This window comes from Plectrocnemia conspersa, unplaced genomic scaffold, assembly GCF_051122295.1.
Source record: "Plectrocnemia conspersa isolate PC_06_02 unplaced genomic scaffold, ASM5112229v1 ptg000010l, whole genome shotgun sequence".
NCBI classification, from domain to species: Eukaryota; Metazoa; Arthropoda; class Insecta; order Trichoptera; family Polycentropodidae; genus Plectrocnemia; species Plectrocnemia conspersa.
The window spans coordinates 8,515,503-8,532,359 of record NW_028277174.1 but is presented as its reverse complement, the minus strand read 5'-3'; the positions used below and the strand labels follow the sequence as shown (position 1 = coordinate 8,532,359).

Below are 16,857 nucleotides of genomic sequence, written 5' to 3'. Positions count from 1 at the left end.
TAACGGTCAAATAACTTATGGCAGTATACGATGATGTAAAATATAATATTCAAAATACTATTCCTTGAAAAAAGGTCCTAATTTTTTTGACTAGCCAATATCATTAATAGGTAGGTACGTAGCTTACCTTATCATTTATTATAGCTGACATGCGTAATGAGTTTAGTATCTGCTGACCATAAGGGTCTAATAAACCTAAACGCAAATGTGTGTGTTGCTCTCTCTATAAGAATTTATCGTTCGATATATACAGGCTTGGCCATAATAATAGGGCACCCCAATAAATGTGTTAAATCTAAAAATGTCGTGAAAATATAAATAAAAAACCCACTAAGGTTGTTTAAAGTGTTTATTTAAAGTTTATTTTGTTTGCAATTGTGTTGGGTAACCTTTTCTTTTAATTTTGCCCATAAATTCTCTATAGAATTTAGGTCTGGTGAATGTGCCATCCTAAAAGCGTCAAACCCTTTGACGCAAACTAACCCCTACTTTCTAGCAAAGTATGGCATGGAGCGTTTTGAGCGTCTGTGCTTGTAAGTATTGTCTAGTAGGAATTTATTAAAGTGGATTCCAATATTGAAATATAAATGTCACTATCCATACTACCATCGCAATTGTACAGGTTTCTGCCATGCAACCCCAGAACATAACGCTTCCGCCACATTATTTGACTTTAGGTACTGCGCAATCTAGATAATCTTCTCCGACTCTTTGACGCACGTGTACTACACCAGGGGTCACAAAATTTTTTCAATAAATTAAGTTTTTAATCTTTTTTTTATATTAACCAATTTTAGTTTAAAATTATTTAGTTTAAAGTTTCATCGTACCAAATGACTTTCGCCTAATCTTCATGTATCCAATATCGGTGTTTTCGGGCTCACTCTAACCTTCAAATTTTATTTATTTCTGAAAGTCACGGTATATCGGTATGTAAAAATATATTTAGAAGGCAAAATATATTTATTTCTGAAAGTTACGGTATGTCAGATCAGTGGAGTAGCCAGGATTTTGTCACTGAAGCGACACTGGAAAATTTAACCTGCAATATTTTTTATAGCAATTAAAAACGACAAATTTTGTATAGTTCTCAGAATTACGGTTAAAACTATCTGCAAAAATATTTCGGTCAGACTATGCACTTGTAAGCAACCATTTTAAGGGGTGCCCCATTATGCCAAGGTTGTATATTTAATATACATTTCAGTACATTTATGAATTATTTTTCATTGGCAAACAACAATGTTAATATATTTTTTATTCCCTTATACTACCAGACAATTTGCCCTAACATATGGGATATTTTTTAAAATCATTAAAATAAATTGTGGCGACCACACAAATAGGTCCACAAACAAAAAAGGACAATTGTCTCATTGTTAATGACCGTGACCAAAAACGGTCATTCATTAACAATGCAACAAATATCATGGCACAAGAGGGATTTCTTTTGACCACACAACACGAGTCATTAAGAGAATCCCTTTTGTGACAAAACGGTACGGACGCAATCAATCACCACATTGCGAACCCTCTCCGAAGAATTCGAAAGTGTGGACAAGCAGAAAACTCGCTTTCGAAAATGCAACATCTCACCGACAGCCCTGAAGATCATTCCTGGAATCCCGAACTACCAGCTGTTCGAAGAGTCACACCTGACACTCGCCGCACGCAGCCACAAGAACCCAGAGCATCATCTACGACCATCACCACCTGCGCCACCTTCGCCTTCATCGCGAGAAACGTCACGCCGTAATCGTCCATTTGTCACATGTAAATATCACTTAATAAAATGTCCATCTAGATTCACACAAGAGTCAAATTGGCCGCGAGGTCAACAACCCCTAGAAAATTATGTTATACATGTGTTTTAAAAATTTGAAACTTTTTTTGTGTATTCTTAATGATGTAATGTAATAAAAAGCAATAATATTTAGTTGTTACAACAATAAATTTATTTACTTTAAAAAATAAAGGATAAATCAAATTTGATTAAAAAATCACATTTTAATTATATCGTTTAGTACTCTAGTACAATATATTTTTAATTGGTAACAGAAAAAAATAACATTTGTTTGTTTTCCAATGAAAAATATTATTTTAAAAAAATACATATTCCGTGGACAATTTGGGTAAAGACATGTCTGAATGGAAATAAAAATGTACAAAAAAATTTCGTGTATGCAATATCTGCTTTTGTTTTCCCTACTATAAAAAAGGAGCCGGCAGGCTGCGGCGGCGCGTTACATAACAGAATTACTGGAAACTGCTAGGTACCGTAAGAGTTGCCTGAGCTAAAGCAAATTTATTCCTTTTGTTGACACGTTGCGTTACGTTGCATGACGTACAAAAATATCGACCTTAAAAAAATTAAATAATATCGATACTACCGGTATTTCATTTTGTAATACCGGTAGTACCGAAGAACAATTTTTGCCCCAATACCGGTATTACCGGTATTTTAATACCTACTCGTTAGAAGACGTCACAAAACAGAAGATCAAGAAACAACCACCTACAGCCCATTCAGTGATTTAGTATGAGGCTAATGGACACATAGCAGTTGCATTATTAAAAATATATTTTCATAAATTTTCTTTCACATACAAACAACTTTTATGCGTAAAATATTAACAATGGAAAAAGTCGATTTATTAATGGGTAAGCTAGGTAACTATAACAGCATAACAATTTTTGCGGCCTCATATGCGATACAACATAAAAATGCTTGAAATAATCTAAAAAGGCTTTTTATTCAAACGTATGCTTTGCTTATTATACAAATGAAACCATGAGCTTTGATGTTAACTTATATTATTGTAACATTATATTGGATTTCTATTTATTTTATAAGCGAATATGTTGCAAGAATTGTATTAATTTGTTCCACTTATTGAATTTATAATTGGTAAAGGCTTAGTTAAAACAGGACAGCATTTACCATAATTCGAATAAAAGCGTTGAAGAATCAATAAAATCGTCAATGAATATAGGTTTATGGAACATTATATACTACATGTTATATACCTACTACTAAAATGGAATTGGTTTTTATGCTATTGAAATTGAGTGTAAAACGTTTATATTATGTAAATCCCCTCGAATCATAATCCAATGACGCAAAATACGTAGAAATGTTTTCGTAATATTCTAAGTATGACGTAAATTATTTTTTACGTAATTCTTCTACAGGTAGATATACATTACAATTGAAAGGTAATTTGATTTTTATTTCAATATAGGTTGCATAGGTTATACATACATATATTATGTGTGAGCGTATTTTTCATATTTCGCATCTTTGAATTTAAAATAAGAGAAAATAAAGATTTCAAAGAGGGACTTACACGTTAAGCACATCACTTGGCGAATCAGGAAATCTCTTGAATACCCAAGTGGAAAGAAACGTTAAAAGACCTCGGAATCCTTATCAAGTCATTCGAGAGAAAGAATGAATAGCGGTGAGTCTTACAAAAAAATTCTTAAAATTTTGACTATATTAATAGAGTTTTAGGGAGAGAAAATTAAATTTGAATTCTTAGAATTTTCGAAGCCGTAAAATTCGCAAAAGAAAATTAATCAGGGGATGAGTTATTATTTGGTACAAAGTTTTCTACTTCGTAATTTAAGAGACGTATTTTTTAAATATTATTTATATAAATGAGTAATATTAATAAAATTAAACAGAAATGCCAATGAGTTTATATTAAAAAAACCTTTCTAATTCGATTTAACAGAAACACAGTTTCGTTTTTTTTTTTAAAGATAACGATATATATTGTTGCAAAGGTAACTGTAAAAATAACGGTTTTCAAAAGTCGGCTAAAAAGTATATTTAAATGGTTAAATACTGTAAATTATTATCTATCATTTTTATCTGGCAACCTTGAGCGTGATAATTGACGCGAATGTCTTTTTGATTGAAACATTTTTGAGTTTAATTTTATATTCCTAAATTTGGTCGCGTCGCACGCAATAAAGATCAAAAGCGACACTTAATAGACAATACGCTCACGACATGCAATGTTCGAATTATATATTTATATTTTAATTTAAATTTTGTGATTATGTAATCAGCACACGTGTATATATTATTGAGTATAGCTACGCTAGCCACCAATCTATCATGATTATATATGCGTAATTATTTATATGATAAAATCACAATAAGTATTTGCTAATAATAATAAGTCACGCCGGCGCTATAATAGTGGACGTGCCGATCGGATTTTTTGCCGGATTAGGGTAAATACACCTTTCAAATTCTATTAACAAACAGAAAAGTTTGCATTATCCATTAAAGTCCTGAAAAAATAGTAGAATTTGGCTATCAAAATTACAAGTGCACAGTCACAGCGTTGCTAAATCTTCAGCTGTTTTAATAATAGACGTTACACAAAAGAATACTTGTTATAAAAATAACAGGCAAAATAGTATAGATCAAAGCACCTTTCCTATCTTTAAAATAGTATATAAGCGCGAACATGTCTCGCGACACTTCCTTTCGGAATACACTTTAATCTGGAACATGCGTTAGATACTCCAGACTAATCATAGATAAGAGTTCTGTTAAACTTTACACACCAAGCGTAGCTAGCGAGCAAGACGACATTAAGAATATCGAGGATACAGCCGCTTTGCGCTAGTCTGTCTAAAATCTAAAAATTCAAACAATTATAGTTTAGTTCAGATTCATTATTTGAGGTCGGTTTTTACGTTTTTTATACATATATTCTTGTTATGATTTTTTCCAGAGTCGGTCCCATCAAGGAGAACGGGCCCCGGAATTTGTCCCCTATAGGCTTGCTCACCCCTCGTCTCTGCACAACTTTAAAACCACAATTGTTAGTGAATTTTACTAATCGTGACCAGTGGCGTAGCTATGGTGGGGCGGAGGGGGTGGACTGCCCCGAGCGGCACTTGCTTGGGGGCGGCATATTCGCGATGGGATCGTTTAGTGTGGTTCTTAACTAAAACATATATAAATCCACGAATAACAAGAGCTTACTAATAACCAATTTATTATTTTAATAAATGCTGATTTTATGACCCTGCAAAAATTGTATGGGGGGGGGGCGGCAATTTTAAGGATCGCCCTGGGCGGCACATACCCTAGCTACGCCACTGATCGTGGCAATAAATTAATTAATAAAATTGCGCTAAAAATTACAGTCACGTTAATGTTTTTTTAACATTGAATTATTTTAGATATACACGTGTAATATTTAATTATATAATAATATTCCGTTGTCCGAACAACGACGGCAAACGATTGTTATTCAAGCAAACTATTCCCCACTCACTGTGCCGGCGAGCGAAAACAACGTTTATTGATTGGAAACGTTTGATGGTATACAAAGATTGATAACAGAAGTTATATTGCTTTTTCCGAGACATATCAAGGAATGTAATATTGTAATTTTGTTTACAAGTAATAATTTAAATAGAGAAATTAACTAAAAACAAGTAAATTACAGAAAGTTACACTAACATAAAAATGCTACAGATATAACAATATGTGCGATTTGTTTTATTTTATTTATTATATTTCAGCACAAAGAGCGATAATATTGACTCAGAAGCACAAAAAATGAAACAGTCTTGATTCATGGTCACCGACATCTAGTTAGTATGTAATTACTGTTTATTTTCTTATTCGTGCGAACTTAATCCACATAGAATAGCCTTCTTATCGGGTCTCAAAGGACCAATAAAATATTTGAGATTATATACGTAGTATTATACGCATGCTCACCGCTGCGTACTCACAGTACGGAAGCCAGTAGTATATGAACGACCGGGCGGAGTTTCCGCTCGGCTTCGACCAAACATCTCTTGGCCGTAACGTCATTTGTAACGGACATGACCCACATAACTCCACCAGAACAATTACCACCAGTACTATAATATTTCGCAAGTTTGCGAAATCCTAAACCTTTTCAGGGTCATTTATAAAAAGAAAGTCTATGAAAATTACTATTACAAATATATAAAAATTAATGAAAGCTACAAATATCGTGTTTGGTTGATGTTTTTAGTATTATTATTTGTTTATTTAGCTAATAGCTTATTGTATTATTCAATAAACAAAAATCAATAACACATACATATACAATATTCTAAAAATAATGTAATAAAATACGCAATTTAGACAGGGATGCAATTTCAGCTCTTTCCAGGGGGGGGGGGCAAAAGTTGAGTAGTCATTGGTCTTTTTTTTAATATTTCGATTTTATTAAGATTCATAGTATTTCATTAAATGACTTGCTTTTTTAGCAAAAAATAATGGATACGGCAAATACCTATACCCCACCCTCTTAAGTTTTTTTTAATATTATTAAATCATCCACTGTAATCTGAAAGGCGTAAGCCTAATGCGTTACATTGAGGTAAATCTGTACCAATTGTGTAAGTCAATTAAATATAATGAATACCTACAAGTAAGTATTAACCACAAGACTGAAAGTCTGGGAATCAGTGACATCTATATTAATAATTATAGATTATGTGTATGTAATATATAACCAATAGATGTCACTGCAGCTGGGGCTGTTTTTTTTAATAATAGCGCATTTTTTATAAATAAAAATTCGTGTGCCGCTGTCGTGGCTCGAACCCGTAACCTTAGAGTTACTAGTCTGAGACGTTACGGACTACGCTATTCCGTCATTTTAAGAAAAATTTCAACTAAGCAACACGATGTCTATGAAAAAGTAATATCTGTATGAATAATATTATACCATATTTTTTCAAGAATTCATGTTAAAAGCAGTAAAGACGTGATGTCACCGTCATAGTATGAACGATCGGTTATTTGTCTGATATTATGAATAATATCAGTGTTTTTCTTTCATGAAAAGTGATTTACTACTTTGGAATTATATATATTTGTATGCAATCAAAATTATATTCTTACAATGATTAAAATACAAATACACATACATACAGCGCTTGACTTTTATTAATATAATTATTGTAGATTATATATACATAAAAAAATATACATAATACAAAGTCATATTTTATATCATACGCGAATAGCTTCAATATTTAAATTAAAATTGTTTCATGTAAAAGTAAAAGTATACATGAATGGCAACAGGTGCTGCTTTTTACTATAAAAAATGTTTTAATTATGTCCTATAATTCATACCTTAAATTTTATGGACAAAGTAATGACATAGTATTTATCCATATATCTACATACATTACAGTTTTATCCATAAGCTATTGTATATTACGCTTTTATAAAAACGCTGAAAAGATGAATTTCCAAGTGCACGATAAGAATCACAATTTACCTTCCGGCTCTTACCCTTTTTACCCATATTTCACAAAAATCGATAATGATATGTAGAATAATCAGATTGAAGTTGGAAGGTTTGTGTAAAATGAGAAACCTACAATCGATAGTTTAGTTTAGTGACCTTTAGAATTAAAGGTGGTTTGACCGCTGAAGAACGATATATATATAGTATATATATTTGGAACTTATTCTAATGAAGCCTTATATATGTGTTTTTTTAATTATTTTGAATTGTGTTTTATTATATTTATATTTCACGATTATAGCAAAGTCCTTATTTTCACGCTTGTCGATATGCATGCAACAAAATGCGTACAAGATAATATCGCCACAGTGGAATAATGTCAACGATATACACCTGCCATTTTTAATGATTGATTGCTGGTGTAATTACTAAAATTGTGGTTAATATATTAAGATAAAAAATAGGGTAAAAGGTGCATTTTCCTGCAACGAAACTTTAAGGTCAATAGATTGCTACCATGTTTTCCTTATTGTTTCTAGTTTATGTATATTTTATCATGTTCTACTTTTATAGAGCTAGAGCACGCAAACAAAAACGTTTTTAATTTAGTATGTTTAATTTAAATTTCGTCATATATGTATGTTGACAATTAAGCTGTACGATAATAATAAAAGGCGATACCAAAATTGTTAAGTTAAAAATAATAATTTATATTTCATAATAATAATAAAAACGTGACAGAAATGATTATATTATATGTATGATATCTTTGAAATCAAATTTATTTGATAAAACTCTGAAGTTGATTATGATCTAAAATTCTAAATTTATTGAAGAGTGAAAACAATATCAACTTAGTATAAATTTTAAGTTTATAAAATGTATTGGTAACCTCGAAAATTCGGCAAGTTTCATTTGAGTCGCACTTTTGATTAGCTAAATTAGTACACTTGTTATGATATTTTTTCTTTTAATCTATAAGACCTTGTTCAAATTAAAAAAAATGTATTATAAACATATATATGACATATGTATATGACGTACATATTAGAAGAATACGTTTATAAAGAACAAAAATAAATTACCTAATACTTGATAAGAATGAATAAAAAATCTGATAAATAATTAATTAAGTATGTATCAGGAATTATACAGCTTATTTTTTGTAAGAATAGAGCAGTAAAGGTTGCAAATTACATAGGTTTCAACAGGGACGACATTGGGGGGAGAGGCAGGTGGGGGCATTTGCAAATAATTTTAAGTGTTCCCTAATTTTTAGTGATCTCTGATCGTGTACATGTAATTTCATGTACGCTTACCAAGCAATTTTAGATTTTTTAGCAACATTGTTTGAAAATTTTTGAAGCAAATGTTACTCCTTTATTTTGATCTTTGCCGCGCCTCTGAAGCTGGCGCCCCAGTGCAGCCTGTATCTTGGGCCAGGCATGAGTATCGCCAGTGAACAGTCGCAGACAGCGATTAAATCTGTATTGTACTTACGTACATTTTCAACATTATTTTTTATTTTTAACGATCTCAACGAAAAGCTTCCGTATAAACAGACAAAGACATTTTCGATCGGTCTCTAGTTGTGGGGTGAAAAATTTTCACCACTGGAAAATTTATTTTAATTTTAGACATCTGGGTTCTTTCGGCAATTATGTATATAACGGTCTTTCAGATCGTATTAGTGAGATGTTTGATAAAACTTAATCGAATAAAGTTTCGCAATCCCTGATCGAACTCCCCTAATAATCGGTCATAAAAAACCAGACTGGAATCCAGTCCATGCCGGCCAGGATCCAGTCGCCGACTTAATAATTACGTCTCGCAGACGAAACTTTTCCAAATTGGACTTGGACGAGCCAATTTTTGCGCGCAATATACAATGTTTCGATCTGGAACCGACCGGAATCCCAGCGGCATAATTACGAAAGCTAATGATTAATTCATGGCCCTCGTGTCGCATATATTACATAATACATAATTTGTTACTTTGAATTTTGAGTATACGGCATATATTAGCATATTATTTTCGCGGCGAAAAACGAGATAAATCAGACGCAGAAAGAAAAACAATATCGGAACAGTACCTGTAATCATATAAAATCGAAATGTTGCGGTAAAAGGGAACGCGAAATTCTAGGAAGTAAATCAAATTAAAAAAAGGACCAAGCCCGAGGCGCAGGTCGTGTCGGATGTATGTATGTAAGTTTTGTGTTATTTTGTCTGAGGCGTGGCAGTATGTCGGACAACCTAGGATAATGCCTAGGGCGCAGCTTTAATTGGAGCGCTACTGAGCTGATAAAATAGGTATACTATATATAATAAACTCATTTTTAATACCTTTAAATTGATGAGAATGCTTATTAATGTACCTACATATGTATAATACAATGTATACATGTATGTATGTACATATATACAAAAAAGATATTGAAATTGACAAAGAAAATGAAAAGAATCTGAGCGACTTGTTGCAAAATTTATTTTGCTCTAATTTATTTTAAAATAAATATAATACTGCACTAATATTATCAATAATTCATTAATTCTGTTTCTAATAAAAATATATATTTTAAGGCAGTGCAAAAAATCCACTGTTTTTTTATCAAGTTATTGCCAGAATAACTGTATCTTCCTAAGTAACCCACGTCTAATACATTTTAATTCAATTTCAAACTTCGCACTAAATGACTTGCTTTAATTACATTTTTAAACAAAAAAGTTTAAGTATCATTAGTAATACTATTTTTTCTAAATAAAAAAATTAATTAAAAAATTAAAGCAAAAAACAATTTACAATATATACATAAATATTAATTTAAAACAATAGTGTTTTTTTAATAATTGTTTAAAACTTATTTCAAAGCAGATATGCATCATATTTATTTTCTATGCAGGGACGTTAGCAAGGGGGTTCAGGTCCTCCCTTGAATTTGTTATTTAATGAAATTCTATGAATTTAATAAAATCAAAATATTAAAAAAAAGTGTCGAATTAATCCCGAAAATATTTGTTAAAATATGTCATTTCAGGGGGGGTCAAGTGGGGGCATTTGCCCACCCCCCTTGTATTTGGCCTGAAAAAATGCATATTATTTAATGAAATACTATGAATCTTAACGAAATTGAATTTGCCTAACCCCCTGAAAAAAAGCTGAAATGACGTCCCTGACAGCAGATATAGTTATTTTTAGTTTTAAACGTATTTTATTTAAAAATAATATTTAGATACAATTATTCACGCAGTGTATTATTTAGATATATAATACATGTCTTGCTTATTAACTATTTTGTAAATAATGAGCAGTGTATTATTATTTTCAATTTAAGAATCCTAAACAATCTCCCTAATAGTGATTCGGCGATGACAAAGCACTAAGAAATTTAAGAGTCGCATATGAATTAAGAAAAACTTTTTACCAATTTTTAGTTTGTTAACACACATTTTAAAAAGAATCCTCAAATATCTTTTTACGCATACATATTAAAAACTAATACTTAAAGACGGGCGTATGGCTTCCAGCTTACTATTTTGTAGTATCGTGCGTTAATCGTTTAAGATTTATTCGACCTTCCTTTAACAGCTCGACACTCTACTATTATATTTATAAAAATATTGTATTTGCTATGTATCAAACTTGTAATGAAAACATTTTATAAATAAGCGGTGTAATCCTAATTCTATAAATAATTTGCTCAACTGTTTTCTTATTAATACCCATATAAGTTGGACGTAAAATAGATTTTCCATATTTCCAAAATTCTTCCATTGAGTCAGTACCGGAATTTTGCTATTTTTTTATAAATCTAGCTTAACAATTCAATAACAACTTAACAGTCAAGAACAAGGGACGCGATCGCGACTCTCTAAGGCATTCTAAAGCTTGCAGCTGAAAGTCATCGAGCATTGACAAATTGTCGACGCCACCCCTTATCAACTTCAAAAGTGATTCATTGAGTAGATGCATTATTAATGCATTAATTTGTATATCAACGCTCTTAGCAAAAATGTATATGACTCGTAGTTCCTATTTCAAAGATGTCGGAGATTTTTTTTTTGAATCCTCTCAATCAACAAAAAGTACTTCGCTTAACTGGGATCCCAGACAATGAAGCCATATTCAAAGACGCTACTAGCTAGCATATCACATGCGAATGCGAATAAATTGTTTTAATGACACGCGCTCCGCATAACGAACCCGAGCATCCTCAACTCTTTATCACAAGCTTTGATAATGTGCATACAAAATTTATTTTTTTGCTCAAACTTCACACCCAGCAATTCTGTTAAAACTAAAATAATTTCGTCGAGCAAGGGGATCTTGAAAATGTTACAGCGTGGCACTTGGCGATGCTGAAAGATAGCAGGTTGTCGATCGACAACCTACACACCTTCAAGTTTTTTGTAAAGAGAGTGAATTCGCATTTGTGCGAATACTCTCATATACATACACACATATGTACTATATGCATATATTCTTATTATAAATCTGCAAAAATAATAGCGCTCACCTAAAAGAGATGTGAACTATCCCATATAAATTCATTCTCAGCTCTTCATAAGTATCACCGAAAACATATTTGTGCTTGACAAACTCCTTATGAATTGGTCGGTATACTGGCATTGAAAGCCATAATCGCGACATTGGAATTAAATATTACTTTATAGTTATTTGTTAATTGAATGGGCGTAAATTTAATACAATTAATTATATTATTAAACGGCTCGTATTTTCGGGTCAGAATTTTATAAAAGTTGTGGTACAACTAGTCGATCTATCGGCAGTCAGCATTTCATTATCATTATTATTATCAAGATTTTAAAGCCAACTTATCAACGCCAAGCGTGCTCTCCGCGCCGCTCTGTCGTTATTCCCGGCTCGTTTGTAACTCTGAATACCTTCGCTTCCTACATACAATTAACGGTAAATTTCTTTGCACACGAGCACGGTGCCAGCTATTTTTGGAATTAAAAATAAAATATACGTTAAATGTTAACGATTTGGCAAGGACTCTTATAACCCAAAAGAAGCCTCCTGGTGCCTTTTGCCACTATTCACAGTTGGTAAAAATCGGAGTGTCATCACAACAAAACAACATTGAATTAATTTTTGTTTTATTAGCGAACTAACATTTTTATACAAAGTGAAAAAATACATATATTTTATAAAATATAAACCAGCAATATATATAATAAAAAATCTTTTCGGCATTTTTTGCATGTCATCCCATTATCTAACGCGTGAAATTTGGTCGAGAAGTATCATATTACAAAGGCGTGTAGCGACTGAGCCCCGCGTGAGGCATTTGGCATTAGAACGGTTAAATAAAATATTGAAAGTTATTCATGGGGTGTTCAATGTTCTGACCAACGCTCGCTCGCACCTAACCTGTCCCACAGTTTCGAACTATTTGACATTTATTCTGACCCTGAATAATATAATTATGACCAGACTGCGGAGGTTTGATTTTTATTCTGACCCAAATTTGATTTAAATTCTGACTCATTAATCTGACGGCTTAATCTATTTAGTTTTACGAATAATGTTGCATAATATTTATAGTAAAAGTTATGCCCCTTGACGTAAATACTTAAAAATAAATATGAATATTGCTTATGAAAATTTATTTTTCATTAGCAGGGGCGGTTAATTAAACTTGATATCCGGACGGGACTACCCTGGGAGCGTCCCTGACCGTTTGTCCTACGTCCTTAACCTCAGTCAACCGAGTTCAGTTCAGCACACATGTCATGTAGGTATGTAGCTATATGCGAGTATTATTTTTTAATTTATTGTTTTTTAAATGGAGCAAATATTTGTTTACGCAATGCGGTTTTAGAGTAGATCGCTTTTTATTGCTACTCGTCCACAATTCGGGCTTCGTGTTCGATCGCTTCTAAATCCAGCCATCGTTAAGCACTCAATAATTGACCTAATAATACGGAAATAAAGCTCGAGTCGGCGATAAATCAATAAGACTCGGCTACCCTTTTCCGCGTTTACGAGCCGCCAACATGAATTATACGCCGGTAAACAATCAACAAATGGTTATTTTTTCGATCGCGCCAAGTTGGCACACCTGTTGTCGCCGTCTCAAAATGGCGTCCGGCCCGCTCGATGCGGCCGAATTAATACAAAATACGGCGGCCTCGGCGCGGCGGCCGCAAAAAGTATTGATCGCCGCGCGGCCTTCGGGTGCAACGTAAACGGTTTCCTACGTTAAATATTTACATGCGGCCGAAACTGCGGACGTAAACGGAAAAACGATACGGCCAATAACGAGATACGGGCGCGCCGCGCCGGTTAAATTTTAACGGTCGCCTCCTTCGTGAAAAATGCGCAAAATAGTACGTTTTCAAAATATAATACCGTCGCTTGTGGTTCCGTTTTCAGCCGTCGGTCGGCGCTGCAAGTCGTCTGTGGCCGGTGATCGATTTTTAATTTGATTTCGGTTAAAGGTCGGCGCGAATTCTACTATTGCTGCCGGCCGAAGATCGAATAAAGAGTGCATGGAGAGTTCCCTACGACAGGGTCGCATCGAGGGCTACAAGCACCCGGGGCGCAATTTTTACAAATTCGTAGTCAACCGAACGTTTGGATTCGTCCAGTTTCGGTAAATGTTCAAATTTATATAGATAAGGCGAGTCCTTGTCAACTCTTAATTATAAAACAAATAACAAAACAATCGTCATGGAGATGCATGGAAGGACTAATTATAACTAAAAAAGTTAGTTATTGAGTGGTCGTTTTTTAATATTTCCATGTCATAGTAGCGTTCATATTAAGACTTTCTATAGCAATATTTTGACTTACAACAAGTCAGAATTGAATATAATTAGTTTTAGAACCTTCATTTGGTTAGGTTTTGGTTAGAAAAGCAAATGGACATTTCGCAACTGTTAAAATTGAGTTTCATAGACATTTTAGAGCAGCATATAATTTCACTAACACCTATTAGTTAAATTATACTTTCGTTAGTTAAAATATATACTTACTTTGAAAATGTATTTGGACTTCACTAGCATAAATATAACTTTACTAAAAAAATATATTCACTGTAACATTTATACATCGCACACAAATGTATTATATGTATACACGAGGAAAAGTTAAAATCATATAATTTTACAAGCACCTGCCAGATAGATTAAATTTTCATTGGTAAAAATATATGTCTACCAGTGAAAATATGTTCTGATATGATTTCACTGAAATGACATATTTAAAAAAAAATTCGGGACAGATTCGAGATAGTGTTCTCAATCGAATTAGTTGCCCGATTTTTAACTATATGAATATTCGAATATTTGATCGAATATTCGTTTATACTATCTCAAACGAAATTCAAAAAAATCTTAGAATTTGAAACAATTTGTATACTTCAGCAACACATGTAATCGTTTTCTCTCTCAATATATCCGCATGACTAGTGCCGCTCCAAAATTGATTGTCTTGATGCGCCTTTATTTTGTTTCGAAATGCGAGACAATGAGAAGCTTCTTCTTAACAAAAATATGGTTTTACGCCTTCGAAAAACATTTGTGAATAAAATGTTTATCGACGGTATCTACTATGTCCGAAATTCGTAGAATTCGTTCGTTGAACAAAGCAAAATGTTGGAAATACACACCCTATATTAACGTTAAACGCTTATCTCAAAAACAGGCGTGCGTCGCAAATTTTGTGAAGTTTTTTTCACGTTTTTGTATTTGTTGCTTAAGAAGTTTAATATTACGATCGCGGTTAATTTATTTCTAGTTATTTAATTTATATGCAAATCCGTACAAAACAAACGCCAGTACGGATCCGATCTTTATTTATATAAAATTCGTTCTAAATAGTATATGAACTATTGTATAGATATACAATAACTTCGATAAAATTATGTATTTAAAATATTCCATATTTTTTTCTGAATTAATTAAATCGCTGCTGATTTTAATTCTGACATTATGAATAATCTGAAATGCCATGAAAGTATGCAAAATAATAAATGAAGCATTTTCCTTTTGACGCCTTAACTGATCAGTAACTCGCACAGCATTGTGTTATGCATGCTTTTCATAATTTAAAAAGTTTAAAGATTATGAAATTAATTAATGATTAATGAAAATAATTATTACTAATCTATAAATATTTTTTAATTAAATAATGTTTATAATCAATTAAATGATTTTCGACACTAAAAGATTAAATAAATTAATATCGGTAAAAACCGAGAAAAAATTACAAATATATTAGAATATTCGAATACTACATACATTTTTTATTCAATATTCGAATAGTTGAAAATCCTAATTCGAGATTGTATTTTTTAGATTTTTTTTAGTGATTACCCGATAGTTTCTGGTTTAGAATTAGGGACGTCATTTAGGTTTTTTTTTAATATTTCTATTTCATTTAGATTGATAGTATTTAATTAAGTGACATATTTTTCCCCCAAATTAAAGAGGGGGGGGGGAGAAAATGTCCCTACCTGCCCCACAAAATGACGTGCCTTTACACAGGAATAAATTTGTTGAGTTTGCCTTTAATGTTCCCAACACTTCATATGGTACTCCACTTACATGCTTATATTGATTAATAATATATTGATAATTAATAAGTTCCGGCTGTGAAATGCGATAAACAAATAGATTTGACATCTGCGTGTTGAATAATGACGTCAAAATATACTTCTCGATTTATTATTTAAAGGAAAATATTTTAATTACTTATGTGTTTCTAAATACTAGAATTATTAGCCATTTTAAATCCTAAATCCATACTTTAACTCTCTCGTTTGACAACTTTAGTTCCATCTATTGCCATCGATTACTTTCTAAATATTATAAATTCGTCACTTGCTTGTCTATATTTTCCATCCGCGCTAACGTATAACGTATATAATAATTATTTGAAAACCGGATATGGACCCTACGATTCTTTCGAATTATCGACCTATAAGTTTACTGCCCGTCGCGAAAATCTATGTAAAGATTATTATTGTGAATATCAAGGGTCAATAAACTGTCTGGGAATCAGTGACATATATTTTAGTAATTGTAAACTATTATTATAGCTTAAAATTATATATTTATTTCACCATGCAGCTGGGGTAGTTTTTTAATAAAAATTCTAATATTCGGCGGGAATTTACGAAAAACTTGTTGAAACCCGTCTAAAAAGTACCTGCATAAATGTAATTGAGAACGGAGTTGAAGTGTTTGAGCGTTGCATGTTGAGTTCATCCATAGTATTCTAAAACATTCTTATTTTTATGATATGTTTAACAGTCGTGATCATAAAAACTATACAATACAATAAAAAAACGTTTTGTAATAGTTGAAATTCCATAAATTATATTCTCATATTTCTGAGTTGCAACCACGCAGCTGTGGATTTTCTCAATGACTTAAATCAATACGAATAGTGTTTTATTTTAATTTCCTGTAAAGTAATATATTAATGTAATATTTTTTGAACATACTAGTTGTAGTATTTTCAGCAGAAAGTATACGATTAAAATAGTCTGGGTATTTTTTGTAGGTATTCATTATTCAAACTGTAATTTTTGATTATTCATAACTTAACGAATAT

At 32.0% G+C, this 16,857-nt stretch overlaps 1 protein-coding gene across 1 annotated transcript in view; it reads right to left on the bottom strand.

Annotated features, from left to right (window-relative positions):
• LOC148230548 (uncharacterized) overlaps positions 1-16,857 on the bottom strand; it is a 314,285-nt gene that overhangs the window by 206,717 nt on the left and 90,711 nt on the right. The window lies entirely within an intron of this gene.